Source organism: Schistocerca serialis, chromosome 1 (genome assembly GCF_023864345.2).
Source record: "Schistocerca serialis cubense isolate TAMUIC-IGC-003099 chromosome 1, iqSchSeri2.2, whole genome shotgun sequence".
Taxonomy (NCBI): Eukaryota; Metazoa; Arthropoda; class Insecta; order Orthoptera; family Acrididae; genus Schistocerca; species Schistocerca serialis.
In genome coordinates, this window is record NC_064638.1 from 77,342,068 (window position 1) to 77,359,117 (window position 17,050).

Consider the following 17,050-nt stretch of genomic DNA (forward strand, 5'->3'; position numbering starts at 1 on the left):
ATTCATTCACACAAGCAAACACGCCTCATGCACACTTGATCACCTACTCCAGCAGTTCGGGGAAGAATGTTATTGCTGCCAGAGTTGGCTGTCATGTGTGTGTGTGTGTGTGTGTGTGTGTGTGTGTGTGTGTGTGTGTGTGTGTGTGTGAGGTGTGCTTACTGGTGTGAATGAATGAAGTGTGCTTCTCTTATTCTGACAAAGATTGTGATCAAAACCTTATGTGTAAGTGTCTTTTTAATTGTGCCTGTCTGCAACTTAATGAGTGATCTTTATGGTAAGTAACAGTCTGTCTTTTCCTGCATTTTTGGTATTTCTAGCTGTGGTTTCCATTGTCTTAAGATGTAATACATTTTAATGGAGTAGTTGTCATTTATCAAAAACAGCCTAATGGCAGTACTGGTCTACTGCCTAACAAACCAACTATACAGGGTGAAAAGTGTTTAAACTGACAAATTCTGGGAGGTTGTAGGGGACATCAAAACAAATACACTCCTGGAAATGGAAAAAAGAACACATTGACACCGGTGTGTCAGACCCACCATACTTGCTCCGGACACTGCGAGAGGGCTGTACAAGCAATGATCACACGCACGGCACAGCGGACACACCAGGAACCGCGGTGTTGGCCGTCGAATGGCGCTAGCTGCGCAGCATTTGTGCACCGCCGCCGTCAGTGTCAGCCAGTTTGCCGTGGCATACGGAGCTCCATCGCAGTCTTTAACACTGGTAGCATGCCGCGACAGCGTGGACGTGAACCGTATGTGCAGTTGACGGACTTTGAGCAGGGGCGTATAGTGGGCATGCGGGAGGCCGGGTGGACGTACCGCCGAATTGCTCAACACGTGGGGCGTGAGGTCTCCACAGTACATCGATGTTGTCGCCAGTGGTCGGCGGAAGGTGCCCGTCGACCTGGGACCGGACCGCAGCGACGCACGGATGCACGCCAAGACCGTAGGATCCTACGCAGTGCCGTAGGGGACCGCACCGCCACTTCCCAGCAAATTAGGGACACTGTTGCTCCTGGGGTATCGGCGAGGACCATTCGCAACCGTCTCCATGAAGCTGGGCTACGGTCCCGCACACCGTTAGGCCGTCTTCCGCTCACGCCCCAACATCGTGCAGCCCGCCTCCAGTGGTGTCGCGACAGGCGTGAATGGAGGGACGAATGGAGACGTGTCGTCTTCAGCGATGAGAGTCGCTTCTGCCTTGGTGCCAATGATGGTCGTATGCGTGTTTGGCGCCGTGCAGGTGAGCGCCACAATCAGGACTGCATACGACCGAGGCACACAGGGCTAACACCCGGCATCATGGTGTGGGGAGCAATCTCCTACACTGGCCATACACCACTGGTGATCGTCGAGGGGACACTGAATAGTGCACGGTACATCCAAACCGTCATCGAACCCATCGTTCTACCATTCCTAGACCGGCAAGGGAACTTGCTGTTCCAACAGGACAATGCACGTCCGCATGTATCCCGTGCCACCCAACGTGCTCTAGAAGGTGTAAGTCAACTACCCTGGCCAGCAAGATCTCCAGATCTGTCCCCCACTGAGCATGTTTGGGACTGGATGAAGCGTCGTCTCACGCGGTCTGCACGTCCAGCACGAACGCTGGTCCAACTGAGGCGCCAGGTGGAAATGGCATGGCAAGCCGTTCCACAGGACTACATCCAGCATCTCTACGATTGTCTCCATGGGAGAATAGCAGCCTGCATTGCTGCGAAAGGTGGATATACACTGTACTAGTGCCGACATTGTGCATGCTCTGTTGCCTGTGTCTATGTGCCTGTGGTTCTGTCAGTGTGATCATGTGATGTATCTGACCCCAGGAATGTGTCAATAAAGTTTCCCCTTCCTGGGACAATGAATTCACGGTGTTCTTATTTCAATTTCCAGGAGTGTATTTTTCTCTATGATGATTATTTAAACCAGTGGAGGCTGTGTTATGCTCTTCAGTTGTTAGAGGCCATATTACGATCTTCAGTTGTTAGAGGGCGTATTACGCTCTTCAATTGTAGGCAACTGCTGTCCACCAGTGATGTAGTGGATTATCTCTGTTTACTAACACATCTGGAGTGAGTACACTGATATGGTTGGTGCGTACTATATAGCGCACCACAACAGTTGAGCTGCACAGTGGGTTTATCAACAACAAATCCTAATCGCCGTATCCCGCACCATATGACCTTTGCTGCTGTGTACCAACGTCTGCGTGACACCGGGTCATTTAGCATTTACCTGGACAGGGATGCCGCGCACGGTAAGAATGCTCCAATTTGAGGAAGCTGTCTTGCAGCATGTGGAGCGGGATCCTTTAATCAGCACTCGTGCAATTGCACGTAACACGGGGACAAATCAGACGAATGTAAGAACAGTCCTTCGAGAGCAATTGTTACGTCCATTTCACTTACAGTGTGTCCACAACCTGTAACCAGTTGATTATCTACTCAGAGCACAGTTTTCACAGTGGTACCTGGAACAGTGTGAAATGCATCCTACATTTCCATCCTCTGTGTTGTTTACTGTTGAAGCAACATTTGGGCGTGATGGAGTCTTCAACGTGCACGATTCGCATGTTTGGAGTGAGGATAACCCACATGCCACAGTTACTAGTGCTCATCAAGTGCGGTTCTTCATTAATGTGTTGGTCGTTTAAGGAACCATTTGCACTCGAGCACAGACAATATTTAATTTAGTTAACTTAGATTATATGTATCGACTTTTTAAGACAAGAGAATGCAAAATAAAGGAATTAACACCGCTCTCTTGTCACAGCCAGTAGGCATCAGTACACTCTTATGTCATTCGTTGTCCTAGAAGGGCGTAATATTTTGTGCGGCTCCACAATTAGCCATATTGATATTTATTTGCAGAAAAGAGGCACAGAATTAATAAGTTGCTCTCATTTGTGAATTATCTGCAATTATTTGCCTATAACTTTACGTAAGTGTCATTCATGTAGTAATATATATGTTGTAATGAATATATGTTTTATTTAATCGTATGCTTTTCTTTGTTTTAGTGGTTTTAGTCACTCCATTTTCATGACTGAAGCTGAGGTCAGAAATCAGACTTTGTCTACAAAAATATATAATGAGCCCTGGCTATGTTCTGTACATCTTCAGACGTGTGAAGCTCGATAAATTCACGGCGTAAATTTTAATCTCTCAATTACTTACTCAACCAAACAAACAATAATAATTATTATTATTATATATTATTATTATATTTTATCTATATTTTTTTATTTGTTAAAGTCGGTGTTGTTGGGGACTATTTAATTGGGCCGTATCTGCTACCTAGGCCATTAAATGGTGGGCATTGTTACAATTTTCTCACCAGAGCATTGCCAGAATTGCTTGAAGACGTCCCGCTCCCTACAAGACAATGCATGTGGTTCCAACATGATGGCGCGTCAGCACATTTCAGTTGTCGATTCCTGGACCAACGGTTCCCAGAAACATGGATTGGCAGAGGTGGTCCTTTACCATGGCCTGCTCGATCCCCAGATATGTCCCCTCTGGACTTTTTTGTGTGGGGAGAGACGTGCAACCTTGTTTATGCAACTCCTGTTGCATCAGAAGAGGATCTGGTTGCTCGGATAGTAGCAGCAGCAGGAACAATTCAGGATACTCCTAGGGTTTTTGCCCGTGTCAGACAGAACATGATCTGATGGTGTAACCTTTGTTTACGAGTCAATGGAGGCATTTTTGAAAATCTACTGTAATTGAAATTGGGTTGTGTTAATGTGTTGTCTGTTGGTCATAAAAAAATGGAAGCGTTTGTTGGTTTAATTAATTTGCCACCAGAGAAATCTTCTTCTACCGGTTTAAATACTCTTCATATGAAAAAATGACATTGGGGGAAATATTTGTTTTGATGTCCCCTACAACCTCCCAGAGTTTGTTGATTTAAATACTTTTCACCCTGTATAGATGACAAAAAGGTTTTTCCATAGTCATAAATGATATGTGTTTATCTTGATATTCTCATTAGGAAATCCTTCTGATGTAATCCTCCACTAGGCCTCTCCTCATCTGCACATTTCTCATTCCCTTTGAACTCAGTCTTTTCTCTCCTGGAATCTTTCATACCAATTCTCCCCCTGTCTCAACACTCTGTTGCTCTTTCCCTTGCATTTATTCTCTTTCCTCCTCTCCTTCCTTACCTCTTCGCCCTCTGTTTCTCTCCATCACTTACATCACTCCTGCCCTCTCCTGCCCCAAAACTGGTCTTGTATTTTTGTCACTGCGACTCAAACTGCCTGTCTGCCCATCCCAAACCTCCTAATACCTCCTTACTCTTCCTTTCCCCCCATATTCTGACCCCTCTATCCAGACACCCATCTCCCCAACATTCTGTGTTACCAGAGCTCTGTATGTACATGTGTGTGTGTGTGTGTGTGTGTGTGTGTGTGTGTGTGTGTGTGTGTGTGTGTGTCATGCATCAGCTAGCTGGGGCAATGGTCTGGAAAAATAATAGCCCAGACGAGAAAGACAGAAGGGTCTAGGAATTCTTTCCCAGAAAGAACACAACAGTCAAACGCTCAAGAAGCAGTGGTTGGTTTTGTAGCTTCCCTGTCCTTGACCTCAACCTGGCAACATTCAGGGTATCACTTTGCGGTTCACTGGAGGAACCTAACTTGTGTGTTACTCGCAAATGTAGTTTTGAGGATTATATACATAGGGTATTTCACGAAGAATGGAAAGTGAATACACTGAAGGACATCATTTTTGCTTATCCTTCACATGCTGAAATTTTCTTAATACTGTTATATATAGTTGCTGCTCATTCATTCAAGCAGCTTTACAGATGTTATCACAAGGTTAATTGGACCCCATTTCTGTTCTTATCATATGAGAACAAATTAAAGTAGTCACTGCAAATGAAAGCTATGATCTCCAGAACAGTAGCAGATAGCATTTACCACTAGATCACAATGATAGTCTTACACTGATTACTGGTCCTGTAGTAGATAGCATTCTTCAATAGATGTCAGTTCAGACATACAACTGTTAAGTGTGTCGAATAGATTGATGGCAGTTGAGTGCTAGCTAGGAGAGCACTAAGGTTTTTGGGCAGTAGATTTGATGATGATTATGTAAGATGCAAATGTTTGCTTTATTAGTTCAAGCAGATTGTAGTTGTGCCCATGATAGATATCATGACACCTACAATTAATGATTGTCAGTTAGCTTAATTTACACTCTCTACACATGCAGTCTCAGTTGCAGTGACAAAAATGCAAGACCAGGTTTGGCGCAGGAGAGGGCAGGAGTGATGTAAGTGATGGAGATTGAGTGCGAAGAGGTAAGGAAGGAGAGGGGGAAAGAGAATAAATGCAAGGGAAAGAGGAACAGAGTGTTGAGACAGGGGGAGAATTGGTATGAAAAATTCCAGGAGAGAAAAGACTGTTGAATTTAAGCCAGTAGCATTTAGCATATTATTGTTATTAATTATTTATTATTAATTTAAAATGCTGTCATAATCTGCTCATTAAGAGGTTTAATCTTGTGCTGAAAGTTTAATACATTAAGACAAGGATTACAGGAAGAAACTGTGCATTTGTCTTGAGGTGCCAGTAGCATAATTGACAGAGTGCAGATGCATGGATATCATTCAACCAGTATTTGAGAATGAGACCATATAAAATTAATTCATTGGAATAATACTAAGAAAACATGGTCCATCCCTACAAGATGCAGCTTTCAAAACATTCATTCATCAATTGTTGAGTATGGTACTGGTCACCAATCTGGGGCTGATATCATGCAGGATTAACAGAGAAGATCCGAAGATGAGTGGTGTGTTCTATCACAAATTCTGTTACAGAAATACACATCAAATTCTAGTGCCAAATGCTGCAGGACAGGTGTTTTTCATTACAATGAGGTTTACTGTTTATTTTATTTTTACTTTTATTTATTTATTGTTCCGTGGGACCAAATTAAGGAGAAGTCTCCATGGTCATGGAACGAGTCAATACATGAAATTATAACACGATATTAGAGACAGATAAAATGAAATATAAAAAAACATATTCAGGTGACAAGTCGTAAGTTTAAATGAAGAAAATCAACAATGTAACACTGGAATTTGCTTAATTTTTTAGCTCTTCCAGGAGCTCCTCGACAGAATAGAAGGAGTGAGCCATGAGGAACCTCTTCAGTTTAGACTTAAAAGAGTTTGGGCTACTGCTAAGATTTTTGAGTTCTTGTGGTAGCTTATTGAAAATGGATGCAGCAGAATACTGCACTCCCTTCTGCACAAGAGAGTCAAGGAAGTGCATTCTACATGCAGATTTGATTTCTGCCTAGTATCAACTGAGTGAAAGCTGCTAACTCTTGGGAATAGGCTAATATTGCTAACAACAAACGACATTAAAGAAAATATATACTGTGAGGGCAATGTCAGAATTCCCAGATTTTTGAATAGGGGTCGACAAGAGGTTCTCGAACTTACACCACATATAGCTCGAACAGCCCGTTTTTGAGCCAAAAATACCTGTTTTGAATCAGAAGAATTACCCCAAAAAATAATACCATATGACATAAGCGTATGAAAATATGCGAAGTAGACTACTTTTCATGTTGAAGTGTCATTTATTTCAGATACTGTTCTAATGGTAAATAAAGGAGCATTTAGCTTCTGAACAAGATCCTGGACATGGGCTTTCCACAACAGCTTACCATCTATCCGAACGCCTAGGAACTTGAACTGTTCCGTCTCGCTTATAATATGCCTATTCTGTCTGATCAAAATATCGGTTCTTGTTGAATTGTGAGTTAGAAACTGTAAAAACTGAGTCTTACTGTGATTTAGCATCAAATTATTTTCCACAAGCCACAAACTTATTTCATGAACTACATTATTTGTTACTGTTTCAATATTACGCACAAGATCCTTCACTATCAAGCTGGTGTCATCAGCAAACAGAAATATTTTTGAAGCACCTGTAATACTAGAAGGCATATCATTTATATAAATAAGAAACAGCAGTGGCCCCAGCACCGACCCTTGGGGAACGCCCCACTTAACAGTGCCCCATTTGGACTGAATATCACTACCACTCTCAATATTGCGGAGAATTACCCTCTGCTTTCTGTTCTTAAAGTAAGAGGCGAACCAATTGTAAGCTACTCCCCTTACTGCATAATGGTCAAACTTCTGCAGTAATATTTTGTGGTCAACACAGTCAAAAGCCTTCATTAAATCAAAGAAAACACCTAGCGTTCGCAACCTTTTATTTAATCTGTCCAAAACCTCACAGAGAAAAGAGAATATAGCATTTTCAGTTGTTAAACCATTTCTAAAACCAAACTGAACATCTGACAGCAAATTATGTGAATTTAAATGCTCCAGTAACCTTGTATATACAACCTTCTCGATAACTTTAGCAAACACCAATGGCATAGAAATAGGTCTAAAATTGTCAGCATTATCAATGTCTCCCTTTTTATAAAGTGGCTTCACTACCGAGTACTTTAATCGGTCAGGAAACCGCCCACTCCTAAAGGAAAAGTTGCAGATATGGCTGAGAACTGGGCTAACATACATAGAACAATACTTCAGTATTCTGCTAGATACCCCGTCATACCCATGAGAGTTCTTGGTCTTAAGTGATTTAATTATTAACTCAATCTCCCTCTTGTCAGTATCACGGAGGAGCATTTCAGGTAACAGTCTCGGAACACTTTTTTCTAAGAGCGCTATATGATTCCCTGTTGGGACTAGGTTTCCATTAAATTCACCTGCTATATTCAGAAAGTGATTATTAAATACTGTACATATATGTGACTTATCAGTAATACGGACATTCCCACTACACACTGATTCTATATCCTCGACCTGTCTCTGCAGACCAGCAACTTCCTTTACGACTGACCATATGGTTTTAATTTTATCCTGAGACTTAGCTATTCTATCTGCATACCACATACTTTTTGCCTTCCTAATAACATTTTTAAGCACCTTACAATACTGTTTGTAATGGGCTGCTGCATTTAGATTTTGACTGTTTCTAACGTTTTGATATAATTGCCACTTTGTTCTACAAGATATTCTTATTCCTCTAGTCAGCCACCCAGGCTGCCTGTTTGTGCTAGTACCCTGTTTTAAATGTTCTAATGGAAAGCATCTTTTAAAGAGCATCAGAAAAGTCTTGAGAAAAGCATTATATTTATCATCTAATGTATCAGCGCTATAAACATCTTGCCACTCTTGTTCCTTTATAAGGTTTACTAAGGTCTCAACAGCAACTGTATCAGCTTTCCTTAACAGCTGATGACTATATTTAACATGTGTTGCAGCACAAAAATCTTTTAAAGTTAAAATTTGTGCATCATGATCTGAAAGGCCATTCACCTTTTTGCTAACAGAATGCCCTTTTAGTAATGAGGAATGAACAAAAATGTTGTCTATGGTTGTTCTACTGTTCCTTTGCATTCTTGTTGGAAAGAATACGGTTTGCATAAGATTATATGAATTAAAGAGGTCTACCAGCATCCTCTCCCTTGCACAATCACTTATACGATTAATATTGAAGTCACCACATATAACAAACTTTTTGTATTTCCTATAAAGTGAACCAAGAACCTCCTCTAGCTTTAGCAAAAATGTTGTGAAATCGGAGTCTGGAGATCTATAAATAACAACAGTTAGAAGTTTAGCTCCGTTAAATTTAACCACACCTGCACAACATTCAAACACCTTTTCAGTGCAGTACTTTGAAACATCAATTGACTCAAATGGGATGCTGTTTTTCACATACATAGCTACTCCCCCACACCGCAAAGAGCTCCTCGAAAAGCTGCCAGCCAACCTGTATCCTGGTAAAGGAAGCCTCTGAATTATCTCCTTATTTAAGAAGTGTTCAGATATACCAATAATTTCAGAGTCAACATCTATAAGCAGTTCACTAACTTTATAAGTGTTCAGATATACCAATAATTTCAGAGTCAACATCTATAAGCAGTTCACTAACTTTATCTCTAATACCTTGTATATTTTGATGAAATATACTAATTCCCTCATTACTCGGATACCTAAGCTTTGTCAAAAGTGATTCCCTTGTTATAGAGACTTCCCTTAAGCAGGAATACCTATCAGCTGACTTCAATCTAAAAAAGGTGCAGCTCTAACACCCACTACTGCAGGAATTTTCCCATGAGTGATCCCACCAACCCCACCTATGCTGTCACCTATAAGCTTTGCCAACCTCCCCTTCCCATACCTGCTGAGGTGCAGGGCATGTCTAGTGAAACCCGTCCTGCTGATTGACTCCGCCGACACCACTGAAATGTGACCCATGCTTTCTGTCATCAGCGCACCCCCAAGTCTCATGTTATTACGCCTGACGGCTGTATTAAGATGAGGCCGATCGTGACGCTGAAACAGTTCCACAAAATGCACATTCGTGTTGCCAGTCTGAGTGGCTATCTTTTCCAGGTCACCATCTATGTTATACTCCCCATCCCTATCAATACTATTACCAGCCCCACCCACAATCACTACCTGATCCTCTTTAGTAGAATCCCTACATAACCCTCCCCCCCCCCCTCCCCCTATGTTAACAGTTACCTGAGCCAACCCTGCATTAGACTTCACAATGCTGGTGACCTGGTACTCACTCCCCAGCACTTCCTGCAACTGCTGGCCTAGACCTCTGCCATGAGAACTACCTAACAGCAGAACCTTCTTCTTCCTCTTCGACTTTGCAACTGTTCTAGGCACAGTAACTACTGAGGCCTGCTGCATACTTCCTACATCTACAGCTGCTAGAGATTCCTCTCCACTAGACTCTGACAGTTGGTCATATCTATTGTAAACACCAATAGTAAAACTATCTGAAAATCTTCTTCTCCTAGCAGATCTCTTGCCAACAGCCAGCTCCCATTCCCCAACCCCCTTCTCCCTCCTCATCCTATCTAGCTCCTCCTGTGCGTTTTTCAACTGCACCTGAAGGGCACAGATCTTACACTCCTGCTCCTCTATCAACTTACTCTTGCTACATAACCTGCAGTTCCAGGAGAGGATCTCACCAGAATGCCCACTGGCTTCCCCACTGCATTCCCCCCAGTGAAAATACTTCGAACAAGTCTCACACCGCAATCCACTACTCACGAACCTACGGCAAAGCCCACACTTCTCACTCATGGTAAAATTTTACTTTTTCTAAGTTCCGCTACTACAATAAGAAGATGTTAAAAACCTGACTACAATAATCACAAACTTACTCTGCAAGGGAAGTAACTACTATTATTAACAGTATTAATAAACAACAAATGTGAATATAACAAAAGACTAATACAGAAAGAGAATCAAACGTCTAATGACACAGTAACGAAGCTGAAAACAGTTCCCAAAAGGTTCTTCTGAAATTATTTCACCAGAAAACACCAAGAACACCGGTTGAAGACTACTAAAGTTCCTAAATAAACCACTATACACAAACAATTAATTAGTACTTAGCTTTCAATGCGCCGCTACAGCTGCAACTGGTCAGCGCGGAATGTAACCACAGGCAAGAGGTTAAGTTGCTCAATACGAAACACTCACAAATATCAGGTCACAACACAAGAAAGGCAGAGGTGAATAAAGAAACCACTAATACGTCACTTATATAGTACATATCATCACAAAAACCGTTAAAATATGTATCTGAAACCTAAAAATATATGAAAAAAATCAAATCCAAGGGCATAAATTCAAAGAACAGTATGACAACTTCTTACTCCCCCATAAATATCTGGCAAAACATCAGAGAAATTAAAGTTTTTAGAAACATGTGAACAGAAGAAGAAAAGAAGTTAATGTTAATAATGGTACCAGAAGTGTCCCAGCCACACATTGTAAGGTGGCTTGAGCATTACAGTGTGACTGAGGAACTAAACTAACCATCCAAAAGAGACTTTTGTGTCTCAGCTACAGCAGTGACACAGAAATAAAATGATAATAGTCACTCTAAAAGTTATATTTGTGTGTTTAAGTCATGGAAACTAACAATTATGTCCACCCCATGAAATGATGGTTGGAGCATGCATTCCCTGAGAAGCTATAAGAATATGGAGATGTCACAAAAGATGAACCAACCTGACCACCAACAGCATCTTCACCAAGGATGTCTTTGTAAGATGGACTCAGTTCACTCTATAGCTGCCAAGCACTGTGATGTGCTTCAGTATTGGCATCATATGGTAAATCAGGATTGGCACCATATGGAAAATACGGAATGTTCTATTCAGCACCATGTCATTACTAATTGTCACTCTTATCTTGTCTGTGAGTAAAATTCAAAATTGTTGATTCACGATGAGTGCCTATAGATCATTTTCAGGCTCCCACATCTACTGATTCAGTTACTGTGCATCGACACTACATCCATTGTGCAACTGCAGTATGTCACAATTCTCAAGGCAGGACAGTGATTTCGATACAGTGCAATGTTTTACAGCTAACCCCACAACACCCCATATTGATTAAAAACAAGCATGACTTTCATCAGTGCTGTGCTAGAAAATTAAAAATCGTACTGAATAATGGAAACCTGCAGACAATGTATTAGCAATTTCATTCCGGACTCTAATCCAGGCACAGGCCATTCAAATACTGTGGATTAGCTACTCAAACAGCCACATTTGCAAGTATTTGCCACTGTTGATGTATTTACCATGTGCATTCAAACTTGTTCAGTCTGTTACCCTGAACCATGTGGCCCAGCCAGCCAGACAATTTTTGGACATTGCTACCACACCTGTGACTGCACCACATACAGATGCCGAGTACTCGTCCATTGTGCCACTCCAGCTACCACCTGGGTCATCGGAATGACCATTTACTGATGACACCATGCTCTGTTATAACACTCCACCTGTACTGCCACCATTTTTCTGAATTCCGCCTACCATCTGGTTCACAATTATCAGAGTGTCCTTTCTCCAAATGATATATCAGGTGACAGCACCTGATAAATACTTCACAGCAAAATCTGCTCTTTTCCAATCTGCTCTGCTAGAGCAATAATTATGACAACCAACTGTGGGACAGGACACCTTCACTACTTGGCTCCTGTTACAGACACTAGTGGACTTCAAACTGATGCAGGACCACATTCTGTGAACCCCCTGTGTTGTCAGACTCCTGCCTCAAGTTCAACTTGCAATGATTTTGCATGATCAGGAATCAGTGGATTGCAAGTTAAAATTGGCAGACAGAATCTTTTAAAATTGGCAGACAGAATCTTTACAATTTTACAACATCGACAATCTATAAATACTGCAGACAATAATCCCTCCAAACATAGCTCACAGCCAGCAGCCTCACCAAGCATACCACCTTGCTAAAGCTGAGCCAGACCAAACTCATCTGCCCACAGACAAATGTATTATCAACTTCACTACAGCGGACAGTGAACTTAATGCAATCCAAGCAAAATCTGCATAACTGACAACCACACCCAGTGCACTGACTCACTATTATGGGGACAGATTTATTGGTTCCATGTGCAGTACAGTGATACCGCACAGAACTGTTGCTCACTGTGCAACTCCCCAAAAGTGAAGCACAGTCTATAATAAGTGTACTGGATTGTGAAGGCCTTCAAGTCGTTTTACTCCATGTCACATCAAAGAAATGTTTCCCACATGACCGTCACCACACGATAGCATACACTACATCTTCAGCAACAGCTAACAATAATATTTACTCATCAACATGTGTTCTGGTGTGACTTTCTTGTCTCCTGGTCAACTCCCAGAGTCGAGTGACATTTCCACCATATGGCTCTGCACTGTGAATGACCCTTCCACCACTATCTACACTGCTGAGTCTTGCACCCTGGATCTCAGGCTTGAAGACTGTTTATGTGGAAGTTCCTTATCACAGACAGCAGTGATCTAGTGCTTGGCACCAACTTCCTTCATCATTTTCCACTGTTACTGAACTTGGTCTGTGGTACTCGGATCAATCATGACAGCAGCCGCTCAATTACTGGCACTGTCAGCTACATGCCCCAACACCATGGCATGCTCCTGCTACATCTCTATTGGATGACACTCAGCATCATGAACATCAGTGATACCTACAGGAATGCACAGCATCCCTCTTTGAACTGCAACCACTTCAACTGCATTATTTTGACATGAGACTGCAGTCATTATGTCTAGCGAATGAAAACGACAGGTGTTGGAGGAACTCACTGCCACATGACGTTACCTGGATGGTTCTCAGATGCAATATGTACTCGTGCCTATTTTGAGCAACTTTGCCCGATCTCAGCATGTCAATGGCTTCCTCCTTGGCCACATCAGGGTCTACACAGCCTCCACACATATTCATGGTCAGTCATGTATTCCTGCTCTTGTGACCCCACTGAAACTTTGAGTATTACTACGCTCTCCACACAACCACAGATGTTATTTACACAATGTGCTGTTTGCAACAGAAAGTTCCATAACATTACCACCATCCCAGACCCTCCTGTCCACCACAGGCCATGCAGGTTACCACCAAACAAATCTCACACCCAAGGGCATCCATATGATAATTTGTAGGAGGGAGGGGGGGGGGGGCACTAGACATGGGGTATGGAATTTTTTTTTTTATTTATTAATTTACATTGACATGCAAGACTTCACCCACTGCCTTGCTGGTGCCTTTTCAACATCTTAGACATTAAGAAGATATATCTCTTTACCGATGTGTTGTAACTGCGACCAGGACGGTCACGGGGTTGAAATGATGGAAAGCGCGGTGGGACCTGCAAACAACAACACAATAGGAGAGGACGGACATGACCAACAAAGGACAGAATGAACAACAAGATCGAACAATGGAGTCACAAGGAAACCTAACAAATACGTCCACTCGTACACAGAACAAGAAAGTAAGTAAGCTGTCTAACGCGAGGCGATGTGTCCACAGACGTACGCGAGATCAGACTGGCTGGCTGAGCGAGAGGCAGGTGCTTAAGTACTCTATCACAGGCGCTACTATTGGCTGCTGGAACCACGTGTTCCACTTTGGTGCCCTCACACTAAAAGCGGGCCAGGAGGCGCGCGCCGCCACAGCTGACGTCGCGATGGTGCAGAGACCTCTAGGGGTCTTCGATGTCCATGACGTCTGGCGTGGATTCAAATTCCGCGGTGCGCGGTATCAGACGATGAGTGTGGACATTCACAAAACTGTGATTATCACATCTTTAGGTTTATATGAATTTCTCTACAGTATGAAAATTAATAAAACTGACAAACTGCATGGTTGGATTTCTGACTGGAAATGGAGGAAGAATGGTCATATGAAAATGTGCCTGGAAATGCATCAGTGTCATGGTATATGGTGCCGGCAAATGAAAGTTCTCTGACCACGTGTCATGTGATCCTAGGGTGTTTCAGGCTGTGTGACTGATGGAGCATACTGTAAGCAGCAGAATGGTCCCATATTCATGACGGGATCAAGACAGGATGGTGTTTGTGTATAGCCAAACAGATGGAAATGGTCAAGAGGCAGCACGGCAATAATAAAACAAGTACCATCACAGTCACCAACCATATCAAACAACATTTCAACACCTTTTTGGGTGTTTGTATGTTCAGACTGACAAACACGAAGGGAGGCGGTGAACAGTCCACACACCAGACTTGGGGAGCTGAGGTCTGCCTCATGACTGTTTCCATCTGCTTGGCCATACACAGATATCATCTTGGCTTGTTTCTGAAATTAATACCAGACTATTCTGCTGGTTACAGTACACTGTGTCAATCACATAGGCTGCAACACACAAGGAACATGGCACGTGATCAGAGTAACTTTCATTTGTCAGTGCCATCTACCATGGTAATGATGAATTTTTGGTCGCATGTTCATAGGACCCTTTGTGGTGTGCGTACTGTAAGACCTTGGGTACACACACCATCAGATTATTTAACTTGTCGCTCTAACGAAGTAGGTGAGTGTCAGCAATATGTCTCGTGGTCTTATCGTGGCGTGTTTATCTTCTGCCATTAGGTCAGACGATAAAAATGCCACTTGCACGCTTAGAGCAGCAGATTTACAGCGAACAACTTTAAACAGAACTTGATTAATTTTTACACACATTTATTAAAATAGTGACAAGCATAAACCTTACATAACTCGATTCTGGATGCTATTTACAATTGACAATCTGAAGTTCCTTTGGTCTTGGCACGTTAATCTTATTCTCACATATCTCTGATACTTGACAAAGTGTCTATACATTTCTCTTCATGGCTATGTACAGGAATATGATAATCTTATTAGGCGCAGACTGAAACTTGACTATAGACTGGTACAGACAAATGCAGACTGGTACAGACTAATGCAGACAAATGTAGACTGACTAATCGGAGGTCTGTACACTCGTAATAATACCTCGCGCGTTCAGGTATCACTGCGCGAGTGTGATCCGTGAGGAGAAAAGGTTCTAATTTAGCAGCAATCTCATTGGCTGCATTACATATTAATACGCAGATCGACGGAAACAGAATTTGGTCTGTGTCTAAGACAGTGCCATCTCGTAGTGCGGAGACTGTTTCTGCGCCTGCGCTGTTGCGCTTCGCGCGGCGCGCTCCAGTGGGAACGTTGTGTATGCGCTGACTACGCGGAACTATGTACACAACACCCTTCTTCCTCCATTTCCAGTCAGGTATCAGCCCCTTCAATTTGTTGTTTTTATTAATGTTCACCCTGTACATATCATATGGCCTTAAGAACATAGCTAAGACCTGGCAGCAGTTTATTGACAGTGTCCTGTTCAAACTCTCTTTTTGCTATGCCTACCTGGATTATACACTACTGGCCACTAAAATTGCTACACCACGAAGAGGACGCACTACAGATGCAAAATTTAACTGACAGGAAGAAGATGCTGTGATATGCAAATGATTAGCTTTTCAGAGCATTCACACAAGGTTGGCGCCGGTGGTGACACCTACAACGTGCTGACGTGAGGAAAGTTTCCAACTGATTTCTCATACACAAACAGCAGATGACCGGCGCTGCCTGGTGAAACGTTGTTGTGATGCCTTGTGTAAGGAGGAGAAATGTGTACCATCATGTTTCCGACTTTGATAAAGGTCGGATTGTAGCCTATCGCAATTGCGGTTTATCGTATCGCGACATTGCTGCTCGCGTTGGTTAAGATCCAATGACTGCTACCGGACTATGGAATCGGTGGGTTCAGGAGGGTAATATGGAACGCCGTGCAGGATCCCAATGGGCTCGTATCACTAGCAGTCGAGATGACTGGCATCTTATCTGCATGGCTGTAACGGATCGTGCAGCCACATCTCGATCCCTGAGTCAACAGACGGGGACGTTTGCAAGACAACAACCACCTGCACGAACAGTTCGAACGCTGTTTGCAGCAGCATGGACTATCAGCTCGGAGACCATGTCTGCAGTTACCCTCGACGGTGCATCACAGACAGGAGCACCTGTGATGGTTTACTCAACGATGAACCTGGGTGCACGAATGGCAAAACGTCATTTTTTCGGATGAATCCAGGTTCTGTTTACAGCATCATGATGGTCGCATCCGTGTTTGGTGACATCATGGTTAACGCACATTGGAAGCATGTATTTGTCATCGCCATACTGGCATATCACCCAGCGTGATGATATGGGGTGCCATTGGTTACACGTCTCAGACGTTACATTTCAGATGTGTTGCAACCTGTGGCTCTACCCTTCATTCGATCCCTGCGAAACCCTACATTTCAGCAGGATAATGCACAACTGCATGTTGCAGGTCCTGTATGGGCCTTTCTGGATACAGAAAATGTTTGACTGCTGCTTTGGCCAGCTCATTCTCCAAATCTCTCACCAATTGAAAACATCTGGTCAATGGTGGCCGAGCCACTGGCTCATCACAATAGGCCAGTCCCTACTCTTGATGAACTGTGATATTGTGTTGAAGCTACATGGGCAGCTGTACCTGTACACGCCATCCAAGCTCTTTTTGACTCAATGCCCAGGCGTATCAAGGCCATTATTACGGGCAGAGGTGGTTGTTCTGGGTACTGATTTCT